The sequence below is a fragment of the Lissotriton vulgaris genome, chromosome 1_1 (genome assembly GCF_964263255.1).
Source record: "Lissotriton vulgaris chromosome 1_1, aLisVul1.2, whole genome shotgun sequence".
Lineage (NCBI taxonomy): Eukaryota > Metazoa > Chordata > Amphibia > Caudata > Salamandridae > Lissotriton > Lissotriton vulgaris.
Window position 1 is genome coordinate 862,544,977 of NC_141685.1, and position 11,615 is coordinate 862,556,591.

Here is an 11,615-nt window from a genome sequence, read left to right on the forward strand (position 1 = left end):
TCCGACTGACATTCAGGGGCAGCAGCAGGCGCCGCAGAGGCAGGGAACCAAACGCAGTGCAAAAAATGCAGGCATAGGACCAAGGCACTAGGGGAATGGCAAAGCACCAAAACGCAGGCCAGAGAGAAATCTCACAAGCCCCCGCCACCCCGGTAGCCGAGGACAAGGCCCAACCATCCGGGACCGGAAGGAGGGACCCCTAAGAAAGCACAGACCGGAAAAGAGCAAGCACACACCCCAAAAAGGAGAAGCAGCATACGAACTCTTGAGAGCAGAATCCACCAACCGCCCAACCCGGACCTCCAGGGAAGAAGCCTCCGAAGACCGAGGGAGAAGGCGCAAAAAAGAAGAAAAATGGAGGATACCAGGTGACAAAGACCGCCAGGCGAAATCGTGTCCCCAGAAAGAGAGGAACACCCCGCATGGCAATGCCAAGCCACACCGCAGCCAGTACAGCCAACAGGACAGCACGAAATGGCCGGTAAACAATGGGAATAAACCCCGCCGGAGCAAATGAATCAGGGAGAAAGACCCAGCAACAAAACGCTAGAAATCTCATGGACCATCCCCGAATGTATACCCCAACAGGGAAAAAACGTCCACGATCCCACCAACAAGAGATGATGGCATAGCCGCATGCACCAGCAGCGCAGACAGCGCAAAACAGTCCAAGAAAAACTGCAAAAGATGCTACGTGGACAAAGAGAATGCAAACTTCCAAAGCACAGCATGAAAATGAACATCCCAAGTCACATTGACAGCATAGGCAGGACTTGAACCCTCAGCACATGATAGCCCGTGACACTAGAGGCATATGACATACCAATGAGCAACAGCTCCGTGGATGCACCGGAGAGGAAGTCCCTCTCAAACATGGCGAGTAAAGGAGTAAACCCCATATATGGAACGCTTCACGAATATGCATGTCATCCATGTGCAGGGACCATGCTAATCTACTCAGTAACGTTCCAAGCCTAGTATATGCGCTGCCGAAGCGAGCACCAGGAAAACACCCAACACACATTAGTGGTGGAATTGAAAGGAAGTGCCCAGCAACCTCCAGGAAACACTGCCCCAAACAGCAATCTCATATGTGAGAACAGAAAATAAACAAAAAGGGCAGCCCTGCAGTCTCCACCCACAGCCACATATGAAGAACATGGCCGCAGGGGCCGGCCACTGCACTAAAGCACCAGCGCCGGAACGACCTGGGGCCAGAACACCAGGAGGGCTCCCCGCCCCAGCCCAGCACATGAACGGGGAGCATCCTGACCCCAGAACAGGAGCGTGGCCGGCCGGAGGACCGGAGCGGCCGCGCCGGTAAAAACATGAAAAGACCATAAGCAGAAGCATTTAAAAATGCAAAAGAAACACTCACGGCACTGCCAAAACACCCAGAAGCAAACAGGAACAGAGGCAGGAACCGGGAGCACCAGCGTTCCGACAGCCGTCGGAGCAGAAAAAAAACAGGCATGGCGGTGGGTGGGAGGGGCTTATGTCACCTTCGACCTTTGGATTTCTGGCGTTTTGATTGGCTGGGTGGAGGCAGGACTGCCTCACGTGGTAAGGACTGGGACGGGGAGGACCCATGAGGGGGTAATGAGGAGTGTGCCTAAATAGTCATGTTTCAGGCATTGATGCCGGTTTGATAGTCTTTGAAAGAGGACATTGTCAGAGTCCACCTTTGCTGATACCAGAATCCTGGTGGCATCCTGAATGTCGAATCCTCACAAGAAGTTTATGATGTTTCTTTGTTTCCCATGTGGGTAATTTTAGAAGGAAAATTCCTGAAATATTGAGCATTCTCTTGTTGTCAGTTAAGCAGCAAGCAGGTTTGATCCTCAACTCCTCTAAAAGGCGAGTTGTCAGAAGAATACAAACAAACATTGAAAGTATGCCTTGCTGGCAGTTAAGGTTTCTTTGCCACCTTATGCAGGAATATCTTTGCTGTGGAGATGGAGTGAGAAAAAGTAACAGTATAGCTGAAGAGACACTTCAAGCATTCAGTTGACATCGGTGGATTTTGAGGAGTGTGAGAAAAAAACTGTATTTCACAGGAAATAAAAATGGTAAACTTATTAAGCGAAGTGTTTTATGAAAGACAGTGCGTGGAATGTGAATATAAGTAAACACTGCTGACTCAACACTTCTCGCTTGGCGTAGTATGTTTTCTGAATTTTCTTCATGGCCGGTGGCACTCTAATGTAAACACTTGTCAAAAGTAGGTGGAACACGCAGCAGCAAAAGGTTAGGTAATGGCAGAGGGAATAAGACAGTAGGTGAGCAAGTCCACACCTGCATGTTGTTGCCCAATTGCATTCACTGTTTTGAAATGGCATGGTAATAGCTGGGACAAGCCTACAGTATAGGAACATCGGAATTCAGATCTATCTCTCTGCGATTACTATCCCAAACGTGATCAGATCCTTATGGAAGGCTGCTACCACAACTCAAAGATGCAGTCAAATTCATAATTCAGCATGCCAGCCAAAGAGTGCATTGACTCTAGAGTAAATATTTTACATGTCCTGCAGCATCGCCAAAATGACAGCTTTGAACAGAGCATCTGTGGGAAAAAAACTTTGGCTCATGTTTCAGCTGGGTCTGTAAAGGCTTTATGTTGCAAAACAAAATTTGTTATTAGTCTATGAATCACAGAGTAATTCAAGAAAGGGATGCCTTCAAATTGGTGGCAGAGACAAATTCTCAGAGGGATTCAGGGAGGTGGAGCGTCACCCTACTGCATAAAATGGTATTTTAAATACCATTTTATGTTTCTGCTTCTTGCACTGCGAGAAAGCAAAAAGGTACGCCTGGTTGGGGGTGGGTGGGCCAGCCGGCCTGGTATGGTCCATTTCGGGGAGGTGTGGCTTGCCCAATGCTGTGGGCCCTGACTGTTTGGTCTGATCTCAGTGGCCGACCAAACCAGTCATGCTCACTCTGCCTTTTCACTATGTCGGCTGGATGCAGCCGACATAGAGAAAATGGCCTTCCCATAAGTGCCCAGCTGGGCACTGTCCCCACCAATCACAACGCTGCCATTGCAGCGTTGTGATTGGCTTAGGGGAGGGAAGCTGCCTGTTGCTGCTTCCTGTTGGAAAAACAGGAGACTCGACCAGGAGCAGAGGTGGCACAGGACCTGGTAAGGTAAGTTATTTATTTAACCCCCGCCTCCCCTCCTGCTAACCCACGTGACTCCCCCACCCACAATTCATGAAGGCCGCAACTGGAGAAATTGCAACACTCCAATCTACAGCGGCGGCTCCTCTGCTATGACAGAGGAGCATCACCCCCTCAAACACAGCAGGAAAGGAGAAGTAAAACGATAATAAACATGTTTATTTTTCCTTTCCTTCTGAGTCTTGGGGAATGGGCAGGGGATAGACAGGAGGAGTGATAATGCACTAGCCAGGTACTGGAGACACATGGCATTGGGGGGAGGTCTCAGTTGGAAGCTCAGTGGTATTTGCGGCACGATTGTGGTATAAGGGCAATAATTTAGTTGTGAAGCCTCCGTGGAGAGTGTGGTGACGCTGAAGATGAGTACGGCGTACGCCCTATCTTCTAAAGTACCGGAGCAAATGTTTAATTAGTTGCAGCCCCAGCTGAGTGTGTGGCCGCATCGCAGAAGGAATACCTTTTGTGCAGTATGTACATCAAGTGAGGCCCTGGTAAAACACTGCTAAGGTGTGTTTCTTTGTTAGTTGGCATAGCAGGATATTTGAATACCTGTATTTGGAAATCACTCACTAGTTATAAATACCATTTTCACCCAGTTAATTTAGTTACTAGTGTTTCAGAGATAAGCACAGGGGAACCCTCTACTGGAGGGTGCAACATTGAAGTTTTTTAACCGAATGGGGGGCACATTGGTAGCGGTCTACATCGCGGTGCAGCGATTACCGAATGGGGGTGCAGTTTGCTTGCATATAAGATACTAACAATAGCAAGTTTGATTTGAAGCAGCGTATCTGACAAGCAAAAAGTTACTGAAAGTGAAAGGCTACTGAGAATCACGCCTAAGTTGTTTCACTTGATACATTTCACGCTTTCTTTTGTAGAGTACATGCACTAAGAAACTCATTGCTGTGTTGGATCTGCTGCTACTCAAGCGCATCACTCAAGAGGACAAAGACAGGCCTGCATTCCATTACTTCTGCGAGCCACACGGGCTGAGATTACTCGACTAACCTGCCGGACTAGCTGGTGTGGCGTGGCTCTGGTTGCATGGGTGCTTACGGCCGGTTGTGTACCTCCAACAGTCATAAGGTAAGGGCCTGGGCAGTGGTTCCAGGCCTGAAAGCATTGTGAGGAGATTGTTTCCATTGTGTGCCATTACAAAATTGAACATGCTTATTTTGGGCTAGCATTGTATACGCAGTGTTCGTTTTAAGCACTGCTATGACCCCATGGCTGAACAAGTACCCTTGTCATTTCACTGCTAGGATTCTGCAAGAAGGTTTCATGTATGGTTTTAGGATCCCCGCACCAGACTATGTTGGGGCACCTGAATGCAAAAATCAACTTTCAGTTTGGACTAATCCAGGCATGGCGGCAAAAACATTTACTAAAGAACTACGCCTGGGTAGAATAATGGGGCCATTTGACTGCATCCCGGTACACAATTTTGTCTGCTCCCCCTTTGGGGGTGGTCCCTAAAAAAGAGGAGGGTGAGTTCAGGTTGATTCACAATCTATCTTCACCTAGGGGCAACTCATTGAATGACACCATCAGTGATGAGATGTGTAGAGTAAAATACACGTCATTTGACCAGGTGGTGGAAATGCTTAGGGGTCTGGGCCCTGGTGCCTTGCTGGCAAAATCAGATATTGAGTCTGTGTTTCGTTTGTTGCCACTTCACCTGCGGACTTTCCCTTGCTGGGATTTAAGTCTCAAGACAAATTCTACATGGATATTTGCATGCCCATGGGGTGCTCGTCTCCTGCACTTACTTTGAAAAGTTCAGTTCATTTTTGGAATGGCTTTTTAGACAAGTGACCGAGCATCAGATTGTCATGCACTCTCTAGATGACTTTCTTATCCTGGGGTCAGCGGGCTCCTGGAAGTGTGCATGGACACTGGAGGAATTCTGCACGCTCATGCAGGCTTTTGGGGTCCCCCTGGTACCCCTGGTACCGGGAAAGACAGTTGGACCAACAACAACAACAATAGAATTTTTAGGCATTGAGTTAATTTCAGTCCAAGGGCATTTCTGGTTACCGGCAGACAAGATTAAAAAATTCAGGACAGCATTGCTGCAATGCCTTACCAAAGATAAGGTTACCTTGCATCAGTTACAGCAGACGGTAGGGCAGTTGAACTTTGCTCTCAGAGTGATACCAAAGGCACAACCAATCTCCCGCTCCATCTCCTAGGCCATGACAGGTCTCAAAGCAATAAAGTGCTACAAAAGGGGGTGGTGATGGACGGAGCATCTGAACCAATCAAACACTCACACCCAGTCAACAGATCTGGGTTTAATCCATCACCATTCTTTAGCCCACTCTGCCACCCCAGTTCAGACATGACCATATGCAAATCACTCTGACCCTGTGCCTCATGAGAACAGTCCAGCACCGAACTGCAAAGCCATGCCTTCCCTGGACCGGAAACAAGCTTCCTAGGACCGGTTTCTAGAATTCCAGCTGTCTTCAGCCAGGATTGTTTGAATCCAGTGGCAAAGTGAGCAAGGGACTCACGTCTGAGCATACCCTGCCAACTTATGGTGAACAAAGCGGTACAAAAGGGGGTGGTGATGGATGGAGCATCTGAACCAATCAAACACTAACACCCAGTCAACAGATCTGAGTTTAACCCATCACCATTCTTTAGGCCACTCTGCCACCCCAGTTCAGACATGGCCATATGCAAATCATTCTGACCCTGTGCCTCATGGGAACAGTCCAGCCCGAACTGCCAAGCCATGCCTTCCCTGGACCAGAAGCAAGCTTCCTAGGACCAGTTTCTGGCATTCCAGCCGTCTTCAGCCAGGCTTGCTTGAATCCAGTGGCAAAGTGAGCAAGGGACTCACGTCTGAGCATACCCTGCCAACTTATGGCGAACAAAGCGGTACAAAAGGGGGTGGTGATGGACGGAGCATCTGAATCAATCAAACACTCACACCCAGTCAATAGATCTGGGTTTAATCCATCACCATTCTTTAGCCCACTCTGCCACCCCAGTTTAGACATGGCCATATGCAAATCAGTCTGACCCTGTGCAGTTCGGGCTGGACTGTTCCCATGAGGCACAGGGTCAAGGCGGATTTGAATATGGCCATGTCTGAACTGGGGTGGTGTGTTGAGCAAAACAATAATGGATTTAGGCCCAGATCTCTGTACTGGGGTCAATGTATGACATTGTTCTGCATTCTGTCCATTAATTGTTGTTTTTGCATTTGTCACCCTGAGTGGGGCAGGTATGCTCAGACGTGAGTCCTGTGCTCTCCACGCCACTGGAGTCAAGCTATCCTGGCTGAAGACGGCTGATAGCCAGAAACCGGTCCTAGGATGCTTGATTCCGGTCCAGGGAAGACATGGCTTGGCAGTTCGGGCTGGACGGTTCTCATGAGGCACAGGGTCAAGGGTGATTTGCATATGGCCAACATTGGTTGAAAAAAACAGCCTTTTGTGTCAACGTTTTCTCCTGTAACTTCTTATAATTATGACAGCTCTTTTAAGGCAATGTATATTTCATTTGCTGGACCTTCCTGGTTGTGGGGATATATAGGACTTGTAGGTTCGCCAAGAACCCGATGAACCCAGAGCCAAAAACTGCGCAGCAACTTGCAGTGGAATTTTATTATGTACTGGGTTTAGAGCAATTATTCTTCGAAAATGTATACATGGAAAAATCGGTATGAAAGACACCTATGTCTTTCTGAAATGGGTACAAATTATAGAGTTTAGAAGCAGTTCATATTTGCACAGTTTCAAAACTAGGAATACTCATACTAGCATGAGAATTATTGGTCATTTTTCAAAATGACTGCTATTTTACTCAATGTCTTTCATTAGGAAGGGAGTAATGCTGAACACTCAATAGGCACCTTGATGCCTTCATGCTTAGTAGCGCAATATAAGACTTATTTCATTTCATTTCATTTTCAATAAGTATTAACAGTTGATTTACAAATCTGAATTACCCTAAGTCTCCTGATAAAAATGGTACCTCAATTGTGTGGGTTGGCTTAATGCTCGTGACAGGAAACGGTGCAAAACACAACGTGGTCACACCTCAATTTTCGCAGAGAAAAATTAACCTTTTTTGGCAGAGTGCCTAGCTGTAGTTTTTGTACCCTAGCTCGGCTGGCACCTAGGGAAACCTAGCAAACGTATACATTTTTGAAAGGTAGACACCCTGAGGAATCCTGGATGTGGTGACTTGACTGCCTCCCACCAGGTTCTGTTACCCAGAATCCCTTGCAAATATAAAAAATTTACAAATAAAACACATTTTCTCCAAATTTCTGTGGTGGAAAGTTCTGGCATCTGTGTGGTTACACAAATTTCCTCCCACCCTGCGTTCCCCAAAGTCTTCTGAGAAAAATGGTACCCCACTTGTGTGGATCACCTTATTGCCTGCTACAGAAAACAGCGCAAAACGCAACATGGTTGCACCTCAGTTTTGCAGTGAAAAATGCCCCTTTTTTGGCAAAGTGCCTAGCTGTAGTTTTTTAACCCTAGCTCTGCCGGCACCTAGAGAAACCTAGCAAACCTATACATTTTTGAAAACTAGACACCCTAGAGAATTCAGGATTGGGTGACTTGACTGCCTCCCACCAGGTTCTGTTACCCAGAATCCCTAGCAAACCTAAAGATATTGACAAAAAAATCACATTTTCCTTACATTTCTGTAGTGGAAAGTTCTGGAATCTGTGTGTATCAACATATTTCCACCCACCTCGCGTTCCCCAAAGTCTTCTGAGAAAAATGGTACCTCACTTGTGTGGGTCGGCCTAGTGCCTGCGACAGGAAACGGCACAAAATGCAACGTGGTTGCACCTCAATTTCGCAGTGAAAAATGCCCCTTTTTTGGCAAAGTGCCTAGCTGTAGTTTTTGAACCCTAGCTCTGCCGGAACCTAGGGAAACCTAGAGAACCTATACATTTTTGAAAACTAGACACCCAGAGGAATCTAGTGTGGGGTGACTCGACTGCCTCCCACCAGGTTCTGTTACCCATAATTCCTTGCAAGCCTAAAATATTGACCAAAAAAACACATTTTTTTCACATTTCTGTGGTGGAAAGTTCTGGAATCTGTGTGGATCACAAATTTCCTCCCACCCAGCATTCCCCCAGGTCTCCCGAAAAAAATCATGCCTCACTTGCGTGGGTGGGTCAAAGACCCGCAACAGGCAAGGGCCCAAAACCTATTGAGGCGACATCAAAATTACCTATCACAAAAGAAGCAGGTTTTGCAAGGGGGTTCCTATGAGTTTTTGGCCCGGGGCTCAGCGGTCATCTAGGGAAACCTAGCTAACCTACACATTTCTGGAAACTAGACACCCGGGGAAGTCCAGCGAGGTATGGCTTGCATGGGTCCCCCATCATTCTCCTACCCAGAACCACTGTAAACCTCAAATTTTGCTAAACAATTCACCTTTTTCTCACACAAAATCGACCAAAAAAAAACACATTTTCTCCACATTTCTGTGGTGGAAAGTTCTGGAATCTGCTTGGATCACAAATTTCCTGCCACCCAGCATGCTCCCAGGTCTCCTGATAAAAATGGTCCGGTCCGGTCCTCGGATGCTTGATTCCGTTCTGTGAAGGACATGGCTTTTGTAGTTCGGACTGGACTGTTCCCATGGGGCACAGGGTCAGAGCTGATTTGCATATCGCCATTGTCTAACCCAGGGTGGTGTGGAGTGCAAAAAAATGATGGATTAGGACCCAGATCTTTTGACTGGGTTGAATGTGTGACATTGATCCTCATTCGGTCCATCACCTGTTGTTTTTGCAATTCCGCTATAAGTATACTGGGGATGCCCAGACGTGGGTCCCAGGCAATCCACACCACTGGAGTCAAGCTAGCCGGGCTGATGAGAGGTGTTACCTCGAAACCGGTCCGGTCCTCGGATGCTTGATTCCGTTCCTGGAAGGACATGGCTTTTGTAGTTCGGACTGGACTGTTCCCATGGGGCACAGGGTCAGAGCTGATTTGCATATCGCCATTGTCTAACCCAGGGTGGTGTGGAGTACAAAAAAACGATGGATTAGGACCCAGATCTTTTGACTGGGTTGAATGTGTGACATTGATCCTCATTCGGTCCATCACCTGTTGTTTTTGCAATTCCGCTATAAGTGTACTGGGGATGCCCAGACGTGGGTCCCAGGCACTCCACACCACTGGAGTCAAGCTAGCCGGGCTGATGAGAGGTGTTACCTCAAAACCGGTCTGGTCCTCGGATGCTTGATTCCGTTCTGGGAAGGACATGGCTTTTGTAGTTCGGACTGGACTGTTCCCATGGGGCACAGGGTCAGAGCTGATTTGCATATCGCCATTGTCTAACCCAGGGTGGTGTGGAGTGCAAAAAAACGATGGATTAGGACCCAGATCTTTTGACTGGGTTGAATGTGTGACATTGATCCTCATTCGGTCCATCACCTGTTGTTTTTGCAATTCCGCTATAAGTGTACTGGGGATGCCCAGACGTGGGTCCCAGGCACTCCACACCACTGGAGTCAAGCTAGCCGGGCTGATGAGAGGTGTTACCTCGAAACCGGTCCGGTCCTCGGATGCTTGATTCCGTTCTGGGAAGGACATGGCTTTTGTAGTTCGGACTGGACTGTTCCCATGGGGCACAGGGTCAGAGCTGATTTGCATATCGCCATTGTCTAACCCAGGGTGGTGTGGAGTGCAAAAAAACGATGGATTAGGACCCAGATCTTTTGACTGGGTTGAATGTGTGACATTGATCCTCATTCGGTCCATCACCTGTTGTTTTTGCAATTCCGCTATAAGTGTACTGGGGATGCCCAGACGTGGGTCCCAGGCACTCCACACCACTGGAGTCAAGCTAGCCGGGCTGATGAGAGGTGTTACCTCGAAACCGGTCCAGTCCTCGGATGCTTGATTCCGTTCTGGGAAGGACATGGCTTTTGTAGTTCAGACTGGACTGTTCCCATGGGGCACAGGGTCAGAGCTGATTTGCATATCGCCATTGTCTAACCCAGGGTGGTGTGGAGTGCAAAAAAACGATGGATTAGGACCCAGATCTTTTGACTTGGTTGAATGTGTGACATTGATCCTCATTCGGTACATCACCTGTTGTTTTTGCAATTCCGCTATTAATTACTTAAACATATTTAAATATATATAATAATGGTAAAAAAAATAATAATACATATTTAATAAAAAAAAAAATATTTAAAAATCATATATAATATATACTTACTTAACAATAATTACTATTCCCACTCCAGTGGGTGCAACAGTAGGGAAAACTGACCCTGAACCCTAAAAATACCCCTTTACCCAAAAACTGAAAACTGACCCTGAACCCTAAAAATACCCCTTTACCCAAAAACTGAAAACTGACCCTGAACCCTAAAAATACCCCTTTACCCAAAAACTGAAAACTGACCCCGAATCCTAAAAATACCCCTTTACCCCAAAAACCAAAACTGATTCAGAACCCTAAAAATACCCCTTTACCCAAAAACCCAAAACTGACCCTGAACCCTAAAAATACTCCTTTACCCAAAATTAATTAATATTACAATTAAATTACTTCCCACCCTATTCCCCTTTAAACCCACAACACGCTCCAGTAGTAAAACATATAATTTACTTAATAATATGCATAAATTATCAATTAATTAATCAATTAATCAATTAAAATAATTCATTGCCAATTAATATTCAATTGCAAAATAAATTAATCATTAAAAATTAATTATTTAATTACAAAAAAATTACTTCACACCCTATTCCCCTATAAACCCACAACCCGCTCCAGTAGTAAAACATATAATTTACTTAAAAATATACATAAATTATCAATTAATTAATCAATTAATCAATTAAAATAATTCATTCCCAATTAATATGTAATTGCAAAATAAATTAATCATTAAAAAATAATTATTTAATTACAAATAAATTACTTCCCACCCTATTCCCCATAAAACCCACAACCCGCTCTGGTAGTAAAACATATTATTTACTTTTATATATTTTTTATTTATAAAAACATATTAAACACATATTATAACAAATAATTTAAATACTTAACTAAAATTTCTAACACATTTTAGTAAATCGAAATTACTTACATCGATATATATGCTATCGATATAAGTAATTTCGATATTACTTACCTTAGGGTCAATATTCTGGCCATTGATATTCTGGACATCGATATTCTGTCCCATCGATATTAGCAACTCGATATAAGTGCAAGTCGAAATTAAAAATTCGATATTTTGACTGTGTACCCTCACTTGCGTGGGTAGGCATAGTGGCTCCAACAGGAAAAGGCCCAAATCATACTGTGGAGATTCCAAAATTACCTATAGCAAAAGTACCTGGTTTGGGGGCACCTGAGATTTTGGCCCCGGGCTCTGCCGCCATCTTGGTAAAGTACCAAACCGAAACGTTTTTGAAAACTAG

General features: G+C 45.7%; 1 non-coding gene across 1 annotated transcript; it reads right to left on the minus strand.

The window, feature by feature from the left end:
• Window positions 1–895: 895 nt before the first annotated feature.
• On the minus strand, window positions 896–1,002 carry LOC147748033 (U6 spliceosomal RNA). Its single transcript, XR_015300342.1, has one exon. It is a non-coding gene; the product is annotated as a U6 spliceosomal RNA (small nuclear RNA).
• Window positions 1,003–11,615: the final 10,613 nt, after the last annotated feature.